This window comes from Condylura cristata, unplaced genomic scaffold (assembly GCF_000260355.1).
Source record: "Condylura cristata isolate star-nosed mole 26May11 unplaced genomic scaffold, ConCri1.0 scaffold00016, whole genome shotgun sequence".
NCBI lineage: Eukaryota > Metazoa > Chordata > Mammalia > Eulipotyphla > Talpidae > Condylura > Condylura cristata.
The window spans coordinates 30140221-30152411 of record NW_004567117.1 but is presented as its reverse complement, the minus strand read 5'-3'; positions in this window follow the sequence as shown (position 1 = coordinate 30152411).

Sequence of the window (12191 nt, the reverse complement as noted above, 5' to 3'; positions counted from 1 at the left end):
ATTTGAATAAATCAGTAAGGAGTGCTTTTACCATGGCAAAGAAAGAAAACTATTCTTTTGCTCATTCCTTGGGCTCCGAGATGACACACCTAGCTCCTTCATGCCTACTGAGCGGCTCAGAGGGAATCTTTGGCCACCAAGACTACAAGAAAGTCTTCATCCCAATCAGTTGCTCTCCTCCCCACTTCACTACCAGCCCTGGCTCTCAACTCACCTCTAAAGCCCCATATTTTCATCAACACAGTGACTCCATGTTCATGGACATTCCTAGCTCCTGCCCACTCCTGTGATAAATTCTTGTTACGCCTCTTATCTGAAAAGCTCCTTTCTCCCTGTCCTCTCTCGTGGACTCTGTGGACCTATCCCTGATGAGCCTCAGGCCACACTGATGGTTACATGGTTTCTTCATTAGTGGCACCAGCTCGGACTTGCTCCGTCTAGAACTGTGTTATTCGCCATTGTATATTGTTTGTAATAGAGTTGTGTGAGTAAGGATTGACACTAACAAGACTATGAGTGATTTCAGGAGTCACAACTTCTATATCTGTCATAAAACATTACCTATCAGGTAATTACAATCAATCAGACAAAATGTTAGAGGCTCACTGACTAATTTAGAAAGCATGTGCCCCTCAAGATGCTCTCCTTTAGGGAGAGCACCTCTGGTGGGGGCAGGGGGCTGACCATCTAAGAGCACTGCCTGGAGGCAGGAGAAGGGAAAAATGGACATGTGGGTCACATGCCAGTGACCTGCCCATCATTTTGGTTGCAACAAGCTGCGTGTGAAAAGAACCTGACAAGAAGCTGCAGCAGGTCATATTTTATAAAAGTCGACACAGCCATGTTTCTAATACCACATGTGGCCACCTCATCAGGAGGTGGAGTCTGCTGCTCCTGCTCTCCTTGCAATTAAACTTGGCTTCTGTGGCAACGTCACCAAGGAGATGGCAGCGGAAAAAACAATATATCACATCAAGCCATTAAAGAGAAACTGGCTCCTGCCTCGACGCTCCTCTCCCGGATGCTTGACCTTGGAGGCCAGCTACCATATTGTGTGGGTCCCGAGTCACAAGCAGAAGCCACACGTAGAGTTCCAGCTAGAGCCTCAAATTACAACTCAGTCACCCGTCAGCATCAACCATCAGACATGTCAGCCAACCTTGAATACCTCCAGCCTTGTGACCCTTCAGCTGCCCTGGTTGACTACGGTAGAACAGAGATGGGTTGTCCTCACTTGCCCAGATCCAGGCTCCTGAGCAAAAGCAATGGCTGCTGGTTTTTTTTTTTTTTTTTTTTTTTTTTTTAAGATTTATTTATTTGTGCATACAGAGCTGGGGTACAGGCCAGAGGTGCAGGGACAGTAAGAGGATTCACCAGAGACAGAGTGGGGAGCAGAACAGGCCGACTGATTGAAGTGCACTGCTGAGGGGAACAGCGGGTGGGTCAGGAGAGGTCTGCTGGGCCATGTGGATCACCTTGGGGCGGGATTGAACTCATGCTGAAGTGGCTTTAGCTTCTTAGTGCTGTGCTTTACCTGCTGCACCACCAGGGAGGGCCTGGCTGCTGTTGTTTTAAACCATGAAGTTGTTACAGGTTAGATAACCTGAATGAGTACTGAAGCCAACTTGAAGCTATTTTTCTCAAATAACAGAGCCCAGGGGTAGACAGTGCAGGTGCCATCTCAGGGAACGGGCTCCTCTCCCGCCTGGCCCACCGCCCCTGCATGCAGCTTCGACTCCTTCAATTGCAAGTTGACTGTCTCACCTAGGGGCTTCACATCCAAGTTCCAGGCCAGAGGAAAGAGAAAGGTTCTGAGTCTGCCCTCATTTACCAGTTTTTCTGAAGACCCCACCAGCAAGCTGCCAGTATCTCTACGCCCCTCATTGGTGAGAACTCTGTCACATGACCGCCTCTCACTGCAAGAGGCAAAAGAGCCCGGAGAAGCTGAGTGTGTGTGTGTGTGTGTGTGTTATTTTAATGGGACCCCATTAAAATGACTGGGGATATGGGCACCATTTCAGCAGTGTGGCCCTATCAAGGTCACTCTGAGCTCTCTGCTACATGGATGAGGGGCAGCTGCCTCCATTTCCGTGTCTGTTGTCACAGGTGAGCAGAGCTGCACTGGGGGGGAGGGGCCCTGGTCCCCTCCAGAACCTCATGCAGGTGGTTCTGTTTTTCTCCCTCCACAAGCTGAATCACAATTCAGTGGTGGAGACTTAATAGTTCCCCACACATCCAGCCTTTTCACACCTCATCTCTGGCCAAGAACCTCACTGAATTCAAGTCTGCTGACCTCCTCACTGCCATTCACACATGCTCAACCACCTGTGACTCTCTGGGGGCTCAAACTGGGGCCCTTGCTGCAAATCATATCTCTAACGAATCATAAATGAGTCTCCCATATATACTGTGATGGTTCATTTTATGTGTTAAATTGGCTGGGCCATTATGCCCAGATATTTGATAAAATATTATTTTGGATATTTCTATGAAAGTATTTTTCAGAGGAAATTTCTTCAAATTGGTGGATATTGAGTAAAGTAGATTACCCTCCATAATGTAGGTGAGCTACATCTAATCAGTTGAAGTCCCTAAGAGAACAGGACTTCAGTCCCGTTCCCCCTCCCACCCCCCATCCCCGCCTCCAGTAAGAAGGAATACTGCCAGCAGATCTTCTCTGGGTCTCCAAGGTTTATCTTATCTCATTTATTTACTTATCAAGCTTCTACAATCACAACAGCAAATATCACTTCTATATAAACATATATAGATGTCTCTCATATGTATGATAGTTAAGTATTATATATTATATATAATAAAGATTTATTATGCATATAATCTGCAACAAATTATATATTAATAATACATGATCTATAATTATTGAGCCATCGCAGGCAACTGCCTTAGATGCCAAGGGGAAATAAAGATGACCAACACAGATTCTGTTGTTGGGGAGTCACAAGATGGCCGAATCACACAGTACACCAGCATCTCCCAAGGTGTCGCACCCACATAATCCTAACCCTGAGATGTACTCCTTGACCAAAGTGCTCCTTGGTCTGAGAAGTTTTGGAAATGCCACTTGGAGAGATTTTAACTAGGTTCTCCATAGGACTGGATGGCTCAGGATAGTTGCAACTTGTACCTAATTGTCCTGGCATCATTAATAATGGCTCCTCTTTTACTAAGTGTCCTCTGTGGGTCATAAATTGTATGGTCACCCTGGTTAGAGTGTGTGAGCATATTAAAGACCTGAGTCATCCTGCTTTAAAGAAACCCATTAACCTTGTTAAGTCCTGTGTTTCCCAAATGCATCTGAGAATGGAATCATTTTTACATTAACATCTATTAACATCTCCCAGGGTCAATGTTCTAAAGAATACTGACTCAGACAGAAGTGACAGTTGAGTAACCTCCACACACAATACGCAAATAACAAGGTCCCGAGGGCCAGAGAAGACTTCCAAAGGAGGAAATGTGCACTGGACCTTGAAGAGTGAGCAACATTTTGATAGGAAGAAAGAAGATAGGAAGAGACTATATCTGATGAAGCAGCACTGGTCAAAATCTCTTGTTCTAAATATGAATGCAAGAAGTGTGAATCAACAGCTCTACTGAAAGAGGTTTCTGTCTCTTCACCCTTTCTAATATGCTGCTTGGCTCATGTCTGTTAACACCATCTCCTGTCATCTCATCGGGGCAGACACTAGTCAGTCCTCTGGAACATAAACCAACGAAGAGTTGCTCACTGAAAGTTGACTAGAGAAGGAAACTGCAGTTGAAATAGTTAAGATAGTTGCACAGAAGTCATTAGCATCCCTGAAATCAGACCCCCTCAGTCTGAGCTTCTGGAGATATCTTTATCTAATTGTAAACTGATGTATCCCATTAAGCTAGCAATGGCCACATCAGCAAGTAATTGAATCCAGTGCAGTGATTAAAAACCACCAACATCACTCATCTGGGTGAGCCAGAGGACCCACTTTGGGTTTTAAAGTTAGCTCTTCCTCAGCGCCTGATTCTCGAGAGCACAAGGGAAGAGGAGGCAGCTGACGAGGAGGACAAAGACTGCCCAGATGATGATGCTTACCTTTGGTTTTGATCTAACTCACTAGAAATCCCTCAAGAACAGGGATCAGAATATAAATGTCTATAAAATGTCAGCCACCACCTTAGCCTGACACCCAGCAAGCAACTGACATTTTCTTTAAGGCAAAGCAAATACATGTTGCACTCAAGCAACAAAACTGACCTCACTTTCCTCTTCATCAAAGTAGTTTAATAATTCTGTCCTAGTGTGTTCAGTAACTGAGAAATTAGTTGGGGGTCCCCATATCCTTTAGTACTTAGGTAAAGTTGACTGAAGCCCTCTTTCCATAGATTTGAGAAAGGCCAAAATCTTCCTGAGATATCATATGTATAAGGAACAGACAAAAACCAAACCAAAACAAATTCAAAAAATATAACCATAGATTTGAAGATACCAGGGGGTTGGGAGTGGTGTAGGAAATCCTGGGGGGAGGGGCCAATGGACCATGGAGGAGGGTGTCTTGGTGATGGGTGTAGTGTAGTAACATACACCTGAAGAAATGTGGTTCTATACCCCTAAGTCATACACAGTGTTGTAAACCAAAGTTACCTCAATAAAATATCATGCAAACTATATGGATAAGTGAATTGAATATGAATATCAAACAAAGTTATATGCCATCCCCTGGGAAAATGACCAGAAAGTTTTACTAACATCCCATTGTATATTTGGATAGATAGCTTCTTAAATCCACCTCTAATGCTCCCTCACAGAGATGAGGAAACAGAGACACAGAAGAATGACATATTTTTCCCATAATCACCCAACTAGTTATCTTACCATTCCATACTGCCTTTCATGCCCAGTGTCAAAATTTTCAATGGCTTAACTTTCCCTCTCTCCACTCCTTAGTTTTATTGAGATATAATTAACATATAACATTATATAAGTATAGAGCAAACAACCTCATCATTTGATGTATGTAAACATTGCAAAGTAACGGCCACAATAAGTTTCATCAGCATCCATCACATACAGTCATAATTTTTTTTTCTACTAAGAACTTTTTAAGATCTACTATTAGCAATTTTTAGATACACCGTGAAGTGTTGGTACATATAGCCTGGTATAGTTGTTCCTATTTAAAATAAGGTATTTGAATATAACTGGAGAATTTTGTGGCCCATTTTTCCTACTCCATTAAATAAAAACTCTTTTTTATTTATCAAACTTTCCACTTATTACCTGTACAGCCCCTCATTAGTAAGCTCCTCACACTCCAGACCATGAGAGAAGCCCCAAGATTGTTTTCATCTCTATAACTCTCTTACCTTGTGTCAAAGAACACCCCTCCATCACCTCCATGTATGCAAAGCAAAATATCAAACTGTTAGGAGCTCAGATCCGGGAAAGGGAGGTCAGTTGTCAGATGCTGTAGCAGCTAATTAAAGTACAAGTCAAAAACACTCACGACTTTTATCAACTACTGCGATGGTTTAAGCAAGAAACAAAGCCCAGAGAAAGTGGCAAATCTCCCCATGTCCTCTTTCCATCCCCTCCACCCACGTGGAGGGTTGCAAGGGTCAGGTGATCAGCTCAGATATGGGGGTCATCTATCTCACTACTGAAGGAGACCTTCCCTGTGCTTCAGGGAACCCAACAAAGTTTTATGCACCCTGTGGACCAGGGAGAGGGGCCTATGGTCAGGCAGCATCTGTCATCAGGCCTGAAAAGCCACACAGAGATTTTTAAGCAGGAGCTGGATTCTTACAAACTCATTATAACACTTTCCCTGAAGATCAAAGTTCTAGATTTGGCCCACAAGTCAAAGCAAGAAAATCATCTGCAACCAAGGAATTGGACTCCTTGTAGTCTAGAACAAGACCTAAGACACAAACTGCTCATCCCTAGAAGCAATCACTGAGAGGACAGTTCTAGACAAAGATCCAGAAAATATTAGGGGAAAAGGATGTCCTGAGAAACTATAGATACAGATTTTGTGGACTCTGCCCCTACTCCAGACACCGAAGCTATGAATCCCAGCAACCCCAAAGGGAGGACTGCCAGGACCCGAGGGTGGGGTTAAGCAGCCATTTTGGGGTTTTGGATATAAAGCCAGACATGTTGGGCTGAGATTCTCTCTTTCTTTCTTGGCCTCGTGTCTGGCAGCTGGTCGCTTGGCTCGTGATCAGCTTTCAGTGTGCTATTGGGGATCCATATCAGCAGAACGGGTAGGATGCATTAGTTAACTGGTATCTCTCCCTTTCCCTGGGTTGTTCCTTTTCTTCCCCTTGTAAATAAACCTATTGTTGACCTTTTTGTGTGTGTTTGCAGCGCAGCTGAATCTTAAGCACATAGGTGAGGATCCACAGACGGGCCACCCAGTTCACTTTGGGGTGCCCTGGAACAAAACCAGGAGCCAGGAGGCCAGCAGCCCACACCCATGGGACACAACCAAACCCTGATCCTGTGGCCAGCCCCATGGGATGAGGAGGGGAGGACTGCAGAGGGCCACTGTAGGCCTACTAGGAGTTCTGAGACTGTCGTCTCTTAGTGAGATTGGGGAGCAGTAGCAGGCACAGGACTAACAGGGTCTGGGCTGTTTTTAAGCACAGGAGAGACAAGGGACAGCTGGCCTCTGTGGTGAGACACCATGGACTTCTTTTCGGACTAAGTGGCCAATGTGAAATATGGACCCAAGGAGACCAGCCAACCTATAACCCCCACTGTGCCTTTCTAACTCGGTGCCAAGCTTTCCAATAAACCCAGGCCATCGGACAGCACCAACATTGCTGGGTGCTATTTGGGTGTCAGCTTCCAAGTCTTTCCTCCACAGGTAGAAGCAACTCCCCCAACCAGCTCTAGATGATGCTCTGCTGGAAATGATTGCCCAGCTCTGGTCCCGTGGAAAGTCGGGAACCCAACAATCAGCTTGTGGTAAACCCTCAGGCTGCTGGCCCCGGGCAGAGTACTGCAGCCATAGGAATCCAAGCATCCCCTCTTCTACAACCTCATCCTCACACCTTCTCCCCATCCCCCCAAAAAGAGGGGAAAATCAATTTCAATCAACGTGGAATGTAATATTATCAAATGTCAGCTGCTGAGGTCATGCGCTTTGAAAATTATCTTTGACAGCTTCTGGTCGACTTAATTAAGTGCTCCCCAAAAAGGGGGGAGGGAAGCAAAAATACTCTGATTGCTAGCTGCTAGGCCTTTGTACTTTAGAGTTTCTATTGACAGCTCAGAGCAAGATTGCCTTAGGGGGTTTTATTGATAGATTCTCGCCTGATATTGGAATGATTCTTGCACAGATAAATCACATTTAGATTTGTTGGTAATTGAGGAGAATTGATTGGAGCAGGAGGGAAGCCCCCAAGGGGTGGTCTCCTGGTCCTCGTTGTAGGAAGCTCAGGGGAAAGTGGGGAGGGGTGTCATCAGAGAGATGAGAGCCTGCGGGGGGGTCCAGACCCCTTAGTTTACCTGCCAATTCTGTCTTCCTCTGAACTTTGCTCCAGCTTGCCCCCTCCTTTGGGGGGGTCCCGGGGGGCCCCAGAGAGATGGAATAAGAGGTTGGAAAAAGATTTGCTCCAGACACTTTTGGAGGTGCTGTGTCAGGTGTGTTCTCAGTCACATGCCCATTATCTCAGCTAAATCATCTTCGTTATTCCAAAGCAGCCTACCTTTCTTGACTTGAATTGCTTTTAAGACTTCCTGAGCAGGGTAGAGTTCAAACTCCACAGCCTGGCCCTACTTGTGTCCAACCTTCTGTAAGTTCGAAACTTGGGTTTAGTTTCCTTGGGGACAGATCATGGGAGCTCACCCAGATCATGGGGACTTACCTAAGAGCCAAAGGCTCCTGCAGACTGGGTCAAGGAAGCCCCTGATAGGTGGGCGGGCACCCATACATGTCAGAGCAGCAGACCCTCATGCCAGAACACGTTTCCAGGATCTCAGGCAACACACGGGGCGTGGGGGTGGGGGCGGAGGTTGGGTGGGGGAATTGGCAGAGGTGTTCTGCAGCCATCCCCTCAACCTGTCTTTCGCTTCCTCGCCCCCAGCCTGTCCTTGGTCCCTAGGGCTGCAAGTGAACACCATCAGAACACCTACCGACCCAGTGCAACTCTGTGCCTTTAGAGACAGCCAGGCCCAGAGTGGACCTGCGCGAGTCGAGGCCTCTCAGCCAAGAGGTCATGCAGGTTAGGACTGATACCTCCAGTCTCTGACTCCAGATTGGCCCTTCACTGAACACTTTGACCAATGCCAGTCTACCCCTCTCATTTTCAACTTGAGCAAGATGAGACTCGAAGGCATAGAACTATGGGCCCACGGTCGCATAGAAAGGCATGGGTGAAGGTGATTGTCAAGCTCTGATGCCAAGTCCTGCCTGAACTTTGGGAGAGCTAATATCTGGGCCTGGTGCTCACCCAGGCAAGCAGCGCCCATGGGGTGGCACCTTCAATGCTGGTGCTTCTGTCTCTTCACAGATCCTGCTCCCGGTCCTGGCAGGTTTGGGGATTTGGCTCTGGCACCCTGGTCTCCATTTTCCTCTTCCCCTGCCCTCAGATTCCCTCCTCTTCACTGTCCATGCCTTGCTCACAGCTGGGACCTGTGGCGCACACTAACTGCTCGGGAACACAGTACCGGCACCTGCAAAAATCTCTAAGGCCTGAGGTCCCTGCAGGGAAACATGGGGAGCATGTGAGGCCTGTAGGGGGGGAAAGGGGGATCAGAGCTGTCCCCACAGACAGACAGACAGTGGCTGTTGCCCACCACTCCCGAAGGGGCAGAAAGGGAGGCTCCGGGTCGGCGTGGTTCTTTTAACACTGTCAACTAGTTTGCAGACTTCTTCCCTCTCTCTTCTTAAAATTCACTGCCTGCCCCAAACCTGGACCCAGGCCCCTAGTGTGCTGGTCTTCCTCACACCTCTGAGCTTTAAGAGAATTGCTGCCCAGTGTCAGGCCCAGAGCACTGGCAGGGAGGAGAGGTTACTTCCATCATCCTGGACATGCCTGGAAAAATGGTAACAGGGAACCAGAGCTGCACTCAGGGCAATAGCCCCAGAGTCCCTGCAGGGACCAGCAGAATAACTGCCACAGCAGAGTAACACAGCCTGGCTGGCTTAATTAACCCAAGCATGTGCTTCTCCTAGTTCTGGAGACTTCAATTGCAAATCACGATGTTGGCAGATTCGGTTCTTGGTAAGGACCTCTTCCCAGCTTAGAGCTGGCCACCTCTTCCTAGGGTTATGCTCATGGGTCTTCCTCAGTACACAAATGTGGAAAATATGGTGCAACCCCCCCCCATCTTTAAAAGGTCATTGATCCCATTATGGGGACCCTTCCCTCATGACCTCATCTAAACCCAACTACTTTACTTCTCAAAGTGTCTACCTCCAAACACTCTCACAGCAGACATGGCGAGGAAGACAGAAACCCAGCCCATAACAGCCAGTGCCACACGGATGACTCAGAAGCGAAGGGGTGACGGCCAGAGGTGATTCCAAAGGATGCAGGGCTCAGATGTTCAGCCCAGAACCCACAGGCTATCCTCAGTCTCAATTGCTCCCCCACGATCCACTCTGCAGAGACCTCACCTCCCCACCCTCCACTCCAGGTCCTTTCTGTATTTGCAACATTAGCTTTCAGAAGAAATAAGGTGTGAGGACCTGAGTCGGCCCTGTAGAGGCAGCCAGGGGGGACCCTGTGGTCAGGACCTAGCACCAGGGTGCCTGGTGGACGGCGCGCAAGCTTTCAGAAGAAATAAGGTGTGAGGACCTGAGTCGGCCCTGTAGAGGCAGCCAGGGGGGACCCTGTGGTCAGGACCTAGCACCAGGGTGCCTGGTGGATGGCGCGCAATGGGGCTGAAGTCTACGCGGGCTCCGTTGGCTGAGCCCAGCTGAGCCCTCACCTGGAGTCACCAGCTCGTAGTAAAGGGGCCTTTTCCAAGCTGCCTGCCCAGGGGAGGTGCCGTTAGCACTAAATTCACCACGGTTTAACCTTGGCCCTACCTGACAGCAAATTTCCCTCAAGCCCTCTGAGGAGGATCCCTCCCCAAGGAGCAGCCCTCGGCTTCCTGCACCCTGTCCATCCCCTACCTGTTGACCCTCCACCTGGAACGCAGCTCCTCTTCCTTCCCACTCTGCTCTTGCAAGTTTCCCTGAGCTAGACAGTTGGTAAAAATGCATATGTGAAGATGTCTTAATATTAAATATAATTAGATATTATACCACATGCAGGGCTGTATGATTAGTGAAATATATGATCATTAGTTATTAGATTAATGTGTCTACTTGTGTAACTGAAAGCCATTTGCAAGCTGAAATGAAATAGCTCAATTTGCTGTAATTGACTGATCTCCCAGAGAGAGAGTCGTACATTTGCTTATGTACAAGGCGATTTCTTCAGATGTCGCCCCAGATGCAAGACAAAGAGCAAGCTCGCGCCGCAGGGCCAGCTGTGCCGCTCGCTAGCTGGACAGCAGTAGCCTGGTCACCCTCAGATGCATTTGGAGTTTCCCACTGAAAAGAGGAGACACAGTTGGGCTCCAAGTTTTCTTTTGCTGAAGGGTTAGCTTAGTCTAACTTCTCCAAATGCTCCCAAGGGAAACACTGGCTTCCCGCTGGCCAGAGACAAATTGAGCTGCCTACCAGACACTTTGCAGCAGCCCCTCCCCCATTTTTCTTGTGCTCTGTGTGTGTATTGGTTTCCAGGACAACTGAACAGCAACTAACTAATAAAAACGATTGCAAAGCACTCTGCAAGATAGGAGATACAAGTGGAATACTTATTACCGTGGTTATGGTCTAATAATAACCAGATGCGAAGGAGGGTGGCACAAGATTAAATTAAAAATAGGCAAGCTGTTAGGCAAGCAGCACTGGTTCTCGGGGCCCCAACAGCTCCCCCTTTCTGCTGCTTCACCCGCCTCACAGGCAGGTATTTTCTGACTATGCAGGTGAGCAAGTCTCTGTTGTCCAACAGGTAAGGGGCAGATGAGCACCAGCAAGTGGCCCCCAGAAGGGGCACCCAGAGCGTCTGCTGACAAGCACGGGGCAGTGGCCTCAGGGAGCCAACAGCTCTGTGAAACTCCATGACCACCTTTGAAAAATTCCCACGCATCGCACGGGAGCCTCACAGTTCTCTCCACGTAATCTGGGGGCTGACTCACCCCATTGTACAGGTAACAAAAGTGAGTCCAAGAAACACCTAGCAGTGGGATCTCAGGTAAATCGCTTTCCTCTCTGATCCCTGTTTCTTCGGGGGGATACGGTACATTTGCATTTCTGCTTTTTATCGTCTTAGCCAGAATAGCTAGTACCCTAATTTCTCTTCTAAAGATGTTTTCCCCTTTGTAGAGTGTTTAGTAATCAGTGCCTTGAAAAACTCCTTAAGAGACTTTAACTGGAGGTTTCCCTTGCAATTTTATTTATGAATCATGCAATCAATCAAATTAACAAGTATTTATTGACTATCTAATAGGAGCTGAGTGCAATGCTATAAGAGAGCAGAGAACAGAAGTTTAGGCTATGACCTCTGTCTACAGGCTCCTGGGTATGTGCAGAAGAAACGCAAGGGGGCTTCGTCACAACTCGAAGGAGCGTGTGCTGGTTGCTGGGCGCAGCCGAGGGTCTTGGTGCAACACATGTCTTCAGGTGAGAGACAAGTCGCTGTGGCAGAAGAGATCAGAAACCTGAGACAGCTGGGGTAGGTGGGAGGCTTGTGAGGGTTATTCCATTCCACTGAGCAGTTCCCTATACATTGTGCTGCTGTGCGGTCGGCCTTCCTTGCCTCAGTTTCTCCACAACATTTCACACCATGTGATCTCAAATACATTTTATTGCCCATCTTGATTTTCATGCCAACTAGAAATGTAAGCTCCAGAGGGCTGAAATTTCCAGTGGCTTTATTCATTGCTGTGTCCTCAGAGCCTGACATATAGCAGGTGCTCAAAAAGTGGTCATTGAATGATTAAGTAAATGCAAATTCCCACTGTCTGGCCCTCATCATTTCTTATTGAGACTACTACAAAAATCTCCAAGCCAGTTTCTCTTTAAAGAAACCCTGGACCATTCTTTGCCTGATTTGTGCTCTTACTGGTTATAACTTTTTCATGTTGGATCCTTCAGGTCCATTCCAAGTTCCTTGAGATCAAGACATAGTCT